General features: G+C 37.0%; 1 non-coding gene across 1 annotated transcript; it reads left to right on the forward strand.

Moving 5' to 3' along the window:
- The first annotated feature begins 1,090 nt into the window (after window positions 1–1,090).
- LOC113738331 (small nucleolar RNA R71) lies at window positions 1,091–1,197 on the forward strand. Its single transcript, XR_003460117.1, has one exon. It is a non-coding gene; the product is annotated as a small nucleolar RNA R71 (small nucleolar RNA).
- Window positions 1,198–14,737: the final 13,540 nt, after the last annotated feature.

Below are 14,737 nucleotides of genomic sequence, written 5' to 3' on the forward strand. Positions count from 1 at the left end.
TTTAGCATATTTCGGTATCTGCTTGATTGCATCCAGTAAAGGGATGTTAATCTCCACTTTTCGGAATACATCTAAAAACTCTTTTTCCTTCTCTACCTTTTTTGTCATCTCCAGCCTGCAAGGTAAAGGAGGTAAGTTAGATTTAATAGTGGGCGGAGGAGTGAGGGTTACCTTAGGATCCTTGCGAATACGCCCTTCCTCTTCAATTTCCTTCTCTATCTCCTCTTCACTTTTGCTTTTTGAACTTTCCACTTTAGGCCCTTCCAGTTCCTTGCCACTCCTCAGCGTCATGGCACTTACATTCCTGGAATTTACCTCGGGTTGCGATGGCAGTTTCCCATAAACGTGGGACTCCAAGCGGTTGATGGCAGTTGCCAGTTGGCTTATTCGAACGTCTTGGTCCTTCTTGTCAGCTTTGGTGTCCTGCTGGAGCTGCGCGGTATTCGCGGCTAAGGATCTGATCTCCTGTTGAAGTTGGGTAGTAGTCGTGGCCAGGTTGGTAGTAGTCGTGGCCAGGTTTTTGACTAGGTCCTCCAGAGAACTTCCTGAGTTGGAGAACGAGGGTTGCGATTTTGGTTGCCATGGCTGGTGGAATCCTGGTGGACGATTTGGAAATGCATTTTGTTGCCTGTTCCCATAACTAAGATTGGAATGGTCCCTCCAGCCCGGATTGTACGTATTGGAGTACGGGTCGTACTGCCTGCGGGGCGCGGGCACGCCTCCGGCCATGTTTACCTGTTCCGCCCCGTCCTCTTGCAAAATGGGGCACGAGTCTGTGCAATGGTCCATGCTAGTGCATATTCCACACACCTTCGCTCGCGGCGCGTCTCTCATGGCTAATTGCCTAACAACTGACGTCAATTCTGACAGTTGCTACTGTAAGGATGAAGTCTCTACCTCGTTGACTCTACGGGGAGGGTTGCTCTCACGGAAGCCAAATTGCTGGGAGTTCTCTGCCATGGCTTCGATGAGCTCCCACGCTTCCCTTGGTGTCTTGTTTGCCAGTGCTCCCCCACTTGCAGCGTCGATGATACTCCTATCGGTTGATTGGAGCCCTTCGTAGAAGTATTGGATTAACAGTTGCTCACTAATTTGATGCTGCGGGCATCTAGTGCACAACTTGTTAAACCTTTCCCAGTATTCGTACAAGGATTCACCGGGGTATTGTTTAATGCCGCAGATCTCCTTCCTCAAACTCGCAACCCGGGATGCAGGGAAGAATTTTTCCAAGAATTTCTTTTTCAGCTGCGCCCATGTGGTAATACTACCTGCTGGTAGGTAGTACAGCCAATCTTTAGCTGCATCTTTGAGAGAGAACGGGAAGGCTCTCAGTCTAATTTGCTCTTCAGTGACCCCAGGAGGTTTCATATTAGAGCAGACCACCTCGAACTCCTTTACGTGCTTGTGGGGTTCTTCGCCAGAGAGACCATGGAAAGAGGGTAAGAGTTGAATCAACCCCGACTTCAGTTCGAAAGCGGTATTCTCAGCCAAAGCGGGGAATGTGATGCATAAGGGCTGGTGAGTCAGCTCCGGAGCAGCTAGCTCCCTCAATGTTTGGTTGTTGGCCATGCTTACTTCGTCTTCCGCTGACTCGTTTGCAGCAAATAAGTGCCCTTCTTTTTGCCTCTTGGTCTCTTGCCTCCGCCTACGCGCTGCCTTCTCAACTTCAGGATCGTATACTAATTCACCTGTGCGAGAAGAATGGGGCATAAACTAGCAAAAATACCAAGAAGAAAAATAAAAAATAAAAAATAAAATAAGAACTGAATTTGAAAAGAAACAAATAATCCAAACGCCAACTCCCCGGCAGCGGCGCCAAAAATTGACAGGTGCCGAACCTGTGCAATAATAATTACTAAAAAGTCCTAATTACCACCTCAATTAAATAATTATAGAACAAATCCAAGTACTGGAGCAGGGACTCTAGGTGCGCAATGGGTTACTTGATTCACCCTGTTCCCGAAGAGTTTGCTTAATCCGATATACCGGATTTGTCTATAAAAATACTAATTCTGCGTACAATGGCAAGTAGGGTCGATTCCACAGGGAGCAGGTAGGAAATTATCTCTTTCCAAATTAGTAGAACGAAATTGGGGGATTTTCAATGGGAGGCAAATGAAAATAAAATCAAATAAAACAAACAAAATTCAAAACTAACTCACAAAGCACAATTCACTAAAAATAGCAATTAACAAAATTCCACCCAAAGGATCAACTGCTCAGGCACGGTCCAATTAAATGATCATCGATGCAAAGATATTTCATCCATTTGTCACTAGATTGGTTATAGCCATCAATAAGCTCTGACAACCAGCTCTTCCTTACTTTTTCGACAGTCAAGGTACGACCATTGACTGCTTCTCTAACCGGATAACAACCCTAGGTACGACCGTAGGAATTTAATTACCCAATTGCATTAAAGCTAGAAGAACCCAACCCTAACCAATAAACACGCTAAGAGGGTTTATTTAAATTAGATCTTGCATTTCCCCATCATAAAGCCAATTATGGTGGTTGCCATGGGGTGTCAACTAAATGAACAATTACGGATTCTATTTAATTAACGTGGCAGTAGGCTATTAAATTGAATCAAATACCCGGCCGTTGATATTCAATTAATCAAATACCCATGAACAGTTAATTCAGGAAATGCACGAATAGTAATAAATTGGAAGAAATAATGAAAGATTGATTAGATCTCACAGGTGTGATGTACCGCGCCCTCGCGTCACCCTTTGGGCAGAGGAGAAAATTAGCCGCTCCTCATCATGTCAAGCTCACGCGATTTAATTGATTTCATCCACGCAAACATCCAAACAATTAATTCCAAGGAGCGGAGCGATGCGAATTAACTAAGGAACAAATGGGAAATTCCCTTGGTTCATTTTCTTATACTCGGTCGCTCCTGGAGCAGAGTCAAGAAAAGGGATAACAGCGATGGAAAATTGCAGCAAATCAAAAGCGAACGTCAAAGGCGTTTACAGCAAAAGATTGAAAAGGTCCACTCCTAAGCTAGTCTAAGTTGCGGCTGAAGAAAGCCACAAACCCCAGTCAAAAGCGTCTGACCGCGGACAAACCTTGGAAAAGAAAACTAAGTCTAAAAAGTAGATGCCCCCCAATCTTGCTTTGTCCTTTTCTTTTTATAGCCGCCGTCCAAGAAGAGTCAAAGAAGGAAACGTCTGGTGCAAAGCCTAGTGTTGTCTCCAGAGTTCTGATCCCACGCTCCGGGTTCACGTGGACCACGGTCCGTCTTTCGGTTTCGTCCACCTTCCAAGGCGTGACCATGCCTTGGAACGGTAAATCTTCTGGAAATTCACCCCACGAGATCATTTTTCATGCCTACCACCTACAATTCACACAAATATCGAATATGAGTGAAATTCCAATTCTTAGTACCGTGAATAGCCAAAATTAGGACAAGATAGTAGTGTAAAATACGCCAAATAACCGTTCTATCAACGATATACTTAATTTTAATCATAATAATAAATTAAAAACTAAAAAGAGAATAATATGAAATCTTAATCATCAATTAATAATGGTATAATTGAATAATAAAAGTTAAGATCACAATAATACTTACACTTACACTCCAAAGTACCAAAATTCATGGTACTTTTTACATAGTAATAATAATAAGAGCAAATTACCTAGTAGTCATTAAATTTTTTAAATAGCCAAATTTTGGTCATTTAACTATTAATAGTATGCCTTTACCTATAAAATATTGAAAGTGTAAATTTTGGGTCATTTCGTCTGATTTTATCATTAACTTTGTCAAATCTAACTATTAATAGTATGTCACATGAATCATGCAAACCCTTAAATTTGACAGAGTTAAGGGTGGAATCAAACGGAATGCTTCAAAATTCACTCTTTTGATAGATTAGTGGGTAAAATTATATTATTAATAATTCGGTGGCTAAATCTTAACCATTCAAAAAGTTTCGTGGCTATCCGAGTAATTTGCTCTAATAATAATGAATCATTATGTTCTTGTAAATCAATAGATATGATGTAATGAACTTTAATTATCATAATAAATCAAAAAGAGCATAATATGAAACTTCATTCATCAACTAATAAGGGCATAATGGAAATAATAGAAACAAAGATTATAATCATGTTTACACTTGCATTCCAAAGTACCAAGACTCGTGTTACTTTTTATATAGTAATGATAATGTTAATGATAATACTAATCTTAGTTTGTGACATTAAGCATTACAAAGTTGATATGGAAAAGAGATAGGGAGAATTAGGGTTTCTTTGTGAGGAGAATTAGAATAAACACTAAAGAAAAGAGATAGGGAGAATTAAGGTTTCTTTGTGAATGGCAACTCCAAGGCCATCGGACCCTTTTGGCGGTGGAGATCCTCTTCCCTCGGGGAGGAGTTTTGTAATGGTGGTTACTGCTGGAATGGCACTGGCAGATGCTCCCTCGGGTATTGGTGTGCTTTCAGCGTATCGAGGGAAGTCGATACTGCATCTATCCCGACAAGAATTATTGTCTCTGGCCAAACCATTCCAAAACATGTTAGTCGGGCACTTCTCATTCAACAGGCCACCAATGGAGGTCATTAGAAAGTTTTTTGTTTCCTTAGGGCTCAAAGGCGAGTGCACTGTCGGTCTTCTTGACCCTAATCACATTTTGATTAGGCCGGTGCTTCAAGACGATTATACGAGAATTTTTTCATGGTGGACGTGGTTCATTCATAATACACCAATGGTTGTGTCAAAGTGGTCACTTGATTTTAGGGCTAATCAGGAGCTTTTGATAGTTCCAATTTGGGCGTCTTTTCCTGACCTTCCGATTCCATTCTTCGCCAAGAATCTGATTGCCAAGCTTGCTGCAACGTTGGGATGGTTACTTAGGGTGGACTCAGTAACATGTGATTTGCGTCGTCCATTGGTTGCATGTGTTCTTCTGGAGGTTGTTTCAAAAGAGCCGGTGAAGAGGGTATGGATAGGTGATGAGGATTTTTGTTTTTGGCAAAGCATGGAGTTTGAAAATTGGCCCTCCTACTACCAATTCTGTGCCCAAGTTGGCCATCATGAGGATGAATGCTTTAGGAAGAACCAGTCCCTAAAACCTGAACTGAAATCTCAGTGTAAGGGACAGCAAGAAGGATCAAAATTACATCAAATCTACATACGTAGAGTTGGGGATAAGGGAAAGGAAAAAACATGTAATGATCTGGCAGTCCATCAGGTGCAGGATGTGACAGTCGTTAGCCGTGAAGTAGAGCTTTCCAAATTTGGAGACACTGGAAATGAGAAAGAATGCTTTGATCTGGAAATACACCAACACTAGGCTGTGGCAGTCGTTAGTCAACAATTGGTGTCAGGTTCTATTATACCTAAAGCTCAGGATATGTGTGGGAAGAAAGTTGGAGGTTCGATGTAAGCTAGTCACGAGTCGAAAGATAATTTGATGTCGACGGGTGGAGGTGACGAGCTTCGTGAGAGCTCTCTTGATCAACATGCAGATGCCGTTGGTGTACCTGAGCTGAACACCACGGCACTGGCAAATGGGCATCTCTCTCTGCTGGAGGGCTTTCTCACTGATGTAGATTCTGATGACGAGGTAGCCTTAGAGTTGAATAATGCTTTTGCTCCATTGCAGAAGCCATCAGACAAGGTTGATCTAGTGCTGCCCCAGCTGCTGCAATGTGCTCTATCAACTGGGAACCTCTCTCGATAGTCCAGTACTTGCAGCAGCTCAAGGTTTTCCAAGGAGAGCATAAAAAATTGCAGGCATTGAAATCATTAGAGGAGAAATGTCCCACCTCGTCAAGATTGAATATAAAGGATATTGCACTGTTGAACAACCTTGCAACTATGCGGCCAGCTAAGGGTAAAGGAAGATGCAGAAGTCCTCCAAAGTCTAAAGTGCAGGTTCACGAATTTTCTCAAGCCTCTTATGTTTTATGTTCCACGTTAAATCCAATTAACTTATTAGTTTGGAATATATGCGCGGGGGGGGTGGTTTCTCACATGGACTCCCTTTGCTATTTGAGGAAGATAGTTTGTGATAATTTGGTTCGCTTAGTGGTTCATTTAGAACCAATGTCAGATGTTAATCAGTCGGTGGTTGTCAAGCGCTTTCTTCATTTTGATAAGGCAACAGCTTTTGTTCAAGGAAAATTTTGGTTCCTTTGGGAGGATGAGGTTGGCATTGAATTTACAGAACACACCGAGCAACTGGTTCACGCCATTGTCACATTTAGCTCTAGTTTCTCCTTTGAGATGTCAGGGGTGTATGTGAAGTGCACCAGGATTGTTAGGAGACCTCTCTGGGAGGCTATGGAGCTTCTACGAAGTGATACGGTTAGTTCTTGGATGGCGGTTGGTGACTTTAATGTTGTCTTTTTTGCAGAGGGACAAGTTGGCGATTCTATGGTAAATATGCGAAATGTCAAAGAGTTCAATGCAGCCATGTTCAACTGCGAGTTATCGTCAGTGGAGTTTGAAGGGAAACCTTTTACTTGGACAAATGGTTCCATGTTGCAGCGACTGGATCGAGCGCTAGTCAATGCTTGATGGATGGACTGCTATCCGATCATGAAAGTTATACACTTCGCTTGTGGACGCTTAGACCACTCTCCTCTGTTAATCAAGTACAAGGATAATAGAGTAAGAAGTTTTTCTTTTCGCTTCCTCAATGTCTGGAGTAGTCATCACCAGTTCATGGGAGTTGTGGCGGATGAATGGAAGAAACCGGTCTCTGGAGTAGGCATGGTTGGCTTCGCTCAAAAGCTTAAGCCGATTCAAAGGCGGTTAAGTTCTTGGAAATATTTTCTCCAGGGTGAACGCTGCTGAGGAGATTTATAAATTAAGGGAAACTGAGTTTGATGCCAATAAGGACGATCTTTCAAGGTTGTGTTTGAATGAGGCTTGGGTAGTATTCTCGTGCAACCTAGCAGTTGAATGCGCATATTGGCGTCAAAAGTCAAATGTCAAATGGCTAAAGGAGAGGGATGCTAACATAGCATTCTTTCATGGGGTAGTCAAGAGCAGACGAAAAAAGAAAGATGTCTCATGGGCAGAATCTTTAGAGCTCATTCAGGTGTCAGTAATATCATTTTACTCCCGGCGATTTGAATCAGAAGGTTGGCCTATTGCTCCTCATTTTAATTTTGAAGTCCCCAAAATGATAGATGCTAATAATGCCATGCTACTTGCACTTCCTTCCAGAACTAAGTAGTTAAAAGTGGTTGTATTTTCAACGGACATTAATAGCGCTCTTGGGCCTGATGGATTTGGAGCTGGGTTTTATCAATCTTGCTTGAAAATCATCCAAGAGGATTTGTTATGGGCCATCCATGACTTTTTTAGGGGAATGGGGCAACCCAAGTATTGGTCCAGTTCTCTTCTAGTTCTCATCCTGCAAATTGATGGAGCCTATCAGTGGAAGGACTTTCGCCCAATTAGTCTATGTAATATGTGCTCTAAAATCATCTCCAAAATTTTAGCAAATTGGGTTGGTAGGTTGCTCCCTGCTCTTATTGCTGTGTACCGGGTAGGGGTATTGTGGATAACATGTTGTTCGCTTAAGAGTTGGTTTTGGATGCGGATAGGCGACTCAGTACTCCGAATGTTATTCTTAAACTTGACATGGAAAAGGCCTATGACCGGGTGCAATGGTCTTTTCTTAACACCATGCTACGAAGTTTAGTTTTGGAGAGTAGGTAGTTGACTTACTATTTCAAACTTTTGCAAACTTGTGGTTTTCGATCTTGATTAACGGTGAACCATCAGACTCCTTCAAATCTATGAGAGGAGTTCGTCAAGGGGATCCTTTATCCCCAGCCCTTTTTTTTTTTTTGGTTTGTAGCGCAGTTTTTAGGATGGAGGTTTTACCAATTGTTCCTGGAGAATGAGCAGCGGTTCTATGGATCGGCTGGAGCTAAGGTTCCTTATCTAGCTTTTGCTGATGACACTATTATCTTTACTAGGTGTTTTGAAGGCTGTTTAATAGTTGTTCGTGATTTTCTGGAGAGTTATTAGTATTATTCAGGACAAAAAATTAATGTCAATAAGAGCTCCTTCGTTTGTTCTCCTCGAGCTACGGCTGAGCATTAATCTATGGTATTTTCAGTCCTTGGATTTCGCCAACAATCTTTTTCGATGACTTATTTAGGTGTTCTATTATGAAGAGGTGATTAAGATGTATTCTGTTTGATGATCTTCTTTCTAAGTTTCGGCAGCGTCTCTTTCATTGGAGTTTCGAGTTGCTCAGTATGGGAGGCAAAATTGTCCTCATCTGGCATGTGTTGAGCTCCCTCCCAACGCATTTGTTACAGGTGGTACATCCTCCTAAGGCAGTTTTAGTGTCGTTGGGGATGATTTGTAATTCTTTCTTATGGGACCAAAATGGGGAGTCGAAGCTGCTTTATTGGGTTGCATAGGACAAGTTGTGTTACCCTCAGCAGAAGGGGGGTTGGGTTCCGATACTTCTTTGATGTTTCGCGTGCTTTCGCCTGTAAGCCCTGGTGGCATCTAAGGAAGCATGAGTTAGTTTGGTCCAAGTTTATGTACCAAAAATATGTTAGAGGAGTTCGATAGACCTTCCGCTCTGTGGAGACGCCTCTAGGAAATTCGCCCCGTTGCGGAGAGTCAAATTCATTGGTCTTTAGGTGAGGGGTTGGTTGATTTTTGGTGTGATGCTTGGTGTTTCGATCAACCTTTGATTAAGCTTATAAGGGGTGCGACAACTCCCCATATGCTCGTGGGGGAGTTCCATGACTCTCAAGGTTGGAATGAACAATGGCTTCGGTGTTGGCTATCTCCATCCCAGGTTGCTCATGTTCTAAAAATTCCTTTTTCAAGGCATCAGGAGAACCGAATGGTGTGGGCTCTTTCTTCTTCTGGGGAATTCTCTATGTCATCAGCCTGGGAGGAGATTCACCAGAGAGGAGCTTATTATTGGTTGACAATTTTGTGTGGAATCCTATTACCCTGTTAAAGATCTCCTTCTTTGCCTGGCGACTTGTGCATTGATGGCTTCCTGTGGATACATTAATTCAAGGGAGAGGTGTCAGGTTGGCATCTAGATGTTGCTGCTGTTGTAAGGAGATCGAATCGATTGACCATTTGTTTGTGGAGGGCCCCTTGATGACAGCAATATGGTCTTTCTTTGCTCGACAGGGATACCTTTATGGTGGGAACCTGCCTATGGTAGGAATGGTGGCAGGGAGCGACACGTGTTGGGGGCAAAACGGTCCAAACGGAGACGTTAAAGTGATGGTGAGCGCGTGGAGAGGAAATGAAGCAGACAGCGTGCGGAATGAAGCAAACAAAGCACACAGAGTTCCGTACTATCGTCCTGGGTTGGGACAGGATGTCTTATTGCAGGTTAGAAGGAGAGGCATTTATTGTATTTGCAAATGTACCCATTACCGCAGCAAAAATGCTGCAAATGCCTTGGACAAAAAATGTGCGTAAAGAAGGTTCAGAAATTTGAAGAAAGAAAGAATGATTAGCGCACAGCAGTTATGAAAAAAAACTTATGCGAAGCAGTTTTTTTTTGTTATTTGAAATAACAGAAAAGTGTTGTATTCATGATTAAAATTGAGTACGTTACTTAGTGTGGAGTTTTAATATACTTGGATAAATACTCGATCGTATGTGAATAAATTAGTTTTTTTACACAAAAAATTTATGCATATATAAATTTTTTGTGTAAAAGTTTTATAGGAAAGTAACCGAAGAATTTTGTCCGCGCCGCAGAAAAAATGGACAAGTCAAAAAACTTGGTCTGAAAGGGAAAGATACAGGTTAATAGCATTATTGTTTAAAGTTCTGAACAAAGAGATATATTTATGTTGGTTAAATGGCGGTACTTTGACATTTAGTAAAGGAAAATCATAGAAAGCAGTCCATTTACGGAAAAAAGGTGTCGGTAATAAAAATACCAGCTCTCAACGGCTTTGTTATCAGACCTCCAAAGAATCAGCAAAGTCCCAATAGTTGAGATACTAATTTTTTGCAATTTATGCGGAATTAAATTGTTTGTTGCAATGTAAACATATTAATGAAAATTAGTGATTGGAAAGCACTTAAGTCAAAAGGATTTGTGTAAAAGGGAAAGGAAATGCCGAAATGTACAGGGCTTGTATTTCACGATCGAAGGACTAGAGTGTTGTTTTTGAAAAGTACCCAGAAAAGTATGTAAGCCAAGCGGAACCGAATGTTTGTTAATTAAAATACCAAACCTTTGATTGTGTTTGAAATGTTATCCATTGGCATGGTAAAGTACCAAGTTTGCATGAAACACCTCATCTCTAAAACCGCTTTTGGACGTTTAAAAAATGTAAATGGTGGATTAAGCAAAATAAACCGGTTTTACAATAAAACACTTGCTCTTTATGGCTTTCCCGCATTATAGGAACAAAGTACCCAATTTTTGCATAAAAAAAAGTAGGTTTTGGATAAAATGAAAAAAAAAACCCGTTTGCAATAACACAGCAGCTATTGACGGCTTTCTTCCGTAATACGAACAAAGTACCCGTATTTGCATAAACCGCTTTATTTAGGAAATTAAATGAAATAATTCCATTTTATCGTAAAACACCATCTCTTTATGGCTTTGTACTAGTATAAGAACAGAGTACGCTTTGTTTGCATAACGGCTGGTTATTTATCCGGAAAAAAAACCAGCCTGTTTTTCAATAAAACAGTAGCTGTTGATGGCTTTCGTCCGTTAATGGAACACAGTGTCCATGTTTCGACATACCATATTGTTTTTGGGATAAAAATATAATAAATCCATTTTGTCGTAAAACACTAGCTTTTTATGGCTTATCCAGCATTATAAGAATAGAGTAGCCTTTTAATTTTTTTTGCATAACACAATTTATTTATCGGATAAAAAAAAAATTAACACCGGTGTTCAGTCGAACACTAGCTTTTTACGACTTTGCTCCATTATAAGAACAGAGAACCCCGTTTTCCATTTGAAAATGTATGTGGCGGAGAAAGTAAAATAAACCGATTTCGAATAAAACAGTAACTGTTTATAACTTATAAGAACTGAGTACCCGTTCTAGGGGTGGAAAATTTTGTTTACGGGAACAAAATTTTAATCAGGTTTGCAATAAAACACCCTGTATTTACGGCATTCGTGCAATAAATTTTGTGAATTGTAGTAAGTATATTTAAATTTCTAAATTTGAATTATGTATTTTAATATGTATATTTGAATTATATTTTAATATATTTCAATTTGTATATTTCAATGATGTATTTGAATAGGTATATTTCAATTATGTATATTATATATATTATATCAATGTGAATATATTTAGTTCAATTATGTATAATATTATATATATTATATGAATTGAAATAAATAATATATATTTATAGAAATACATTTATTTATATATAAATTAATAAATATATTTACTAAATTTTGTTTCATAATATATATTAATATGTATATTATGCATAAATTAAATTCAATATTAATGTGTATTATATATTTTATACATTTGTAATATTATATATTTATACATACAGATTACAAATTTTTTATTTTATTTGTAGTATATTTTTATATATTTATAATATATTTGCATAAATATTAGATAATATAATATATAATATATTACACATTTATATAAATGTACATTTATACATAATATATAAATATTTATGTATATTTATAATAGACATTTATATTATGTATAATATCTAATATAATACATTTATACATTTACATTAATATACAAAATATTAATTTTACCTTTATACATAATATTAATGCATGTATACATTTATATTAATTATATTAATACATTTGTACATAATATTAATATATATTTATAATATATTAATTTATACATTTTTATAATATTGATTTATAATTTATATGTTTTTAATAATATACACTTATACATGTAAATGTACATTTATATTATGTATTATATATATTTATACATTTATATTAATATACATAATATTAATTATACATTTATACATAATATTAACACGTATATACATTTATACTAATTATACAAATACATTGCTACATAATATTAATATATATATTAATTTATACATTTATACTAATATACACTTATAATATGTATGGAAAACAAAATCATATACAGCGGAAATATGTATGCAAAAAAAAATCATGCGAAACAAAATGTCGTTCCAGGTTCATATAATAGACAAACGCCATAAACAGCTGCGACTTTATAATATGTATGCAAAACAAGCCTTAATATACAGTTATTATAAATTTAAATTTTTATGCAAAACAAAATCATGAAATATGTATACAGCGAAAAAAAGATTATTTTAAAAACTTTTTCTCTGCGCATAGGGCATGCCAATTTTTACATTTACTGAATAACAAATAGTGAAGAACGGTGAGGCGGGAAAAAGAAGGGCCGAAACTGATTTGGGAAAGTAAACCCTAAATAAAGGTAATGGATTGTCGGGACTGTTGCTTGTTTAATTTCGGTGTAGCCCCAAAACAGGACTGAAGCGGGGAAAAATGTGTACATAGCTTCACCAATGGAATTTGATATTTTACGATACCAATGAATAACAATTACAATATATTCCCAAATTTCGTATTTTAAATAATCAAGACTATGATTAAACATACCAAATCTGTGAATGTGTTTTAACTGTTATCCATCGGTATCGTAAAGTATCATTTTTCCATCAAATATAAGCTATTTAACAACCATTTCTTCATACATAAATTATCTTTATCGCATACAAATAAAATTATATCCGTTATCCAATAAATAGGTATTTCAAATAAATAACTGCTGTTTTATTCCAAAATGGGTTTTTTTTATTTCATCCATTAAATAACTTTTTTTATGTAAAAAAAAAAGTACTCTGTTCTTGTAATACATAAAAGCCATAAAAAGCTGCTGTTTTATGGGAAAATGGGTACTCTGTTCTTGTAATAGATAAAAGCCATAGATAAAAGCCATAAAAAGCTGCTGTTTTATGGGAAAATGGGTACTCTGTTCTTGTAATACATAAAAGCCATAAAGAGCTGGTGTTTTATTGGATGACGGATTTTTTTATTCCGATACATTATTTTGTTTGTGGCAAAAGAGCTGTTCAAGAACTGCTATTTCACCAAAAATATTATTTTACGAAACCATTGGATAACAGTTCAAATACTTTCCCAAATTTGGTATTTTAAATAATGAATACTGTGATTTGAAATACCAAGTCTGTGAATGTGTTTCAACTGTTATTCATTGATATCGTAAAGTATCATTTTTTCATCAAATTTCATCTCTTTAAAACCCATTATTCCGAATACAACTTCTTTAACCCGATTAAATTTTAATGTACTTGTTTTCGAATACAACCCCACCTCTTTATGGCTTTATCTATTACAACAACATACTATCCATTTTCCCATAAACAAATTTATTAATTGGATAAAATAGAAATAAAACCGTTTTCCAATAATACACTGGGTATTTCAAAGAAATACCCATTTATTGGAAAATGGGTATAGTTTTATTTTATGTCATCAATAAATTTGTTTATGGAAAAAATGGGTGTTAAGGTGCTAGTATTTCGTGGGATAACGATGCTTTAGCATATCAATGGATATCAGTTAAAACACATTCACATATTGGGTATTTTAAATAATCAAAATTGGTTCCATTTTAATTACATGTTTTTTACGGCGTTTTTCACAAACATCACTGCAGTATTTTGAACGTCAAATACAGGTACATTACATATCTGATATTCTTTCCCCTAACACACCAATCAAATTGACTTTTGTGCTTTGTCTTACAAAATGGGTTTTTTTTATTTCATCCATTAAATAACTTTTTTTATGTAAAAAAAAAGTACCCTGTTCTTGTAATAGATAAAAGCCATAAAAAGCTGCTGTTTTATGGGAAAATGGGTACTCTGTTCTTGTAATACATAAAAGCCATAAAGAGCTGGTGTTTTATTGGATGACGGATTTTTTTATTCCGATACATTATTTTGTTTGTGGCAAAAGAGCTGTTCAAGAACTGCTATTTCACCAAAAATATTATTTTACGAAACCATTGGATAACAGTTCAAATACTTTCCCAAATTTGGTATTTTAAATAATGAATACTGTGATTTGAAATACCAAGTCTGTGAATGTGTTTCAACTGTTATTCATTGATATCGTAAAGTATCATTTTTTCATCAAATTTCATCTCTTTAAAACCCATTATTCCGAATACAACTTCTTTAACCCGATTAAATTTTAATGTACTTGTTTTCGAATACAACCCCACCTCTTTATGGCTTTATCTATTACAACAACATACTATCCATTTTCCCATAAACAAATTTATTAATTGGATAAAATAGAAATAAAACCGTTTTCCAATAATACACTGGGTATTTCAAAGAAATACCCATTTATTGGAAAATGGGTATAGTTTTATTTTATGTCATCAATAAATTTGTTTATGGAAAAAATGGGTGTTAAGGTGCTGGTATTTCGTGGGATAACGATGCTTTAGCATATCAATGGATATCAGTTAAAACACATTCACATATTGGGTATTTTAAATAATCAAAATTGGTTCCATTTTAATTACATGTTTTTTACGGTGTTTTTCACAAATATCGCTGCAGTATTTTGAACGTCAAATACAGGTACATTACATATCTGCTATTCTTTCCCCTAACACACCAATCAAATTGACTTTTGTGCTTTGTCTTACACATTTTTTATTTTTTTTTGTCGAAACTC

The sequence above is a fragment of the Coffea arabica genome, chromosome 3e (genome assembly GCF_036785885.1).
Source record: "Coffea arabica cultivar ET-39 chromosome 3e, Coffea Arabica ET-39 HiFi, whole genome shotgun sequence".
Classification (NCBI taxonomy): Eukaryota; Viridiplantae; Streptophyta; class Magnoliopsida; order Gentianales; family Rubiaceae; genus Coffea; species Coffea arabica.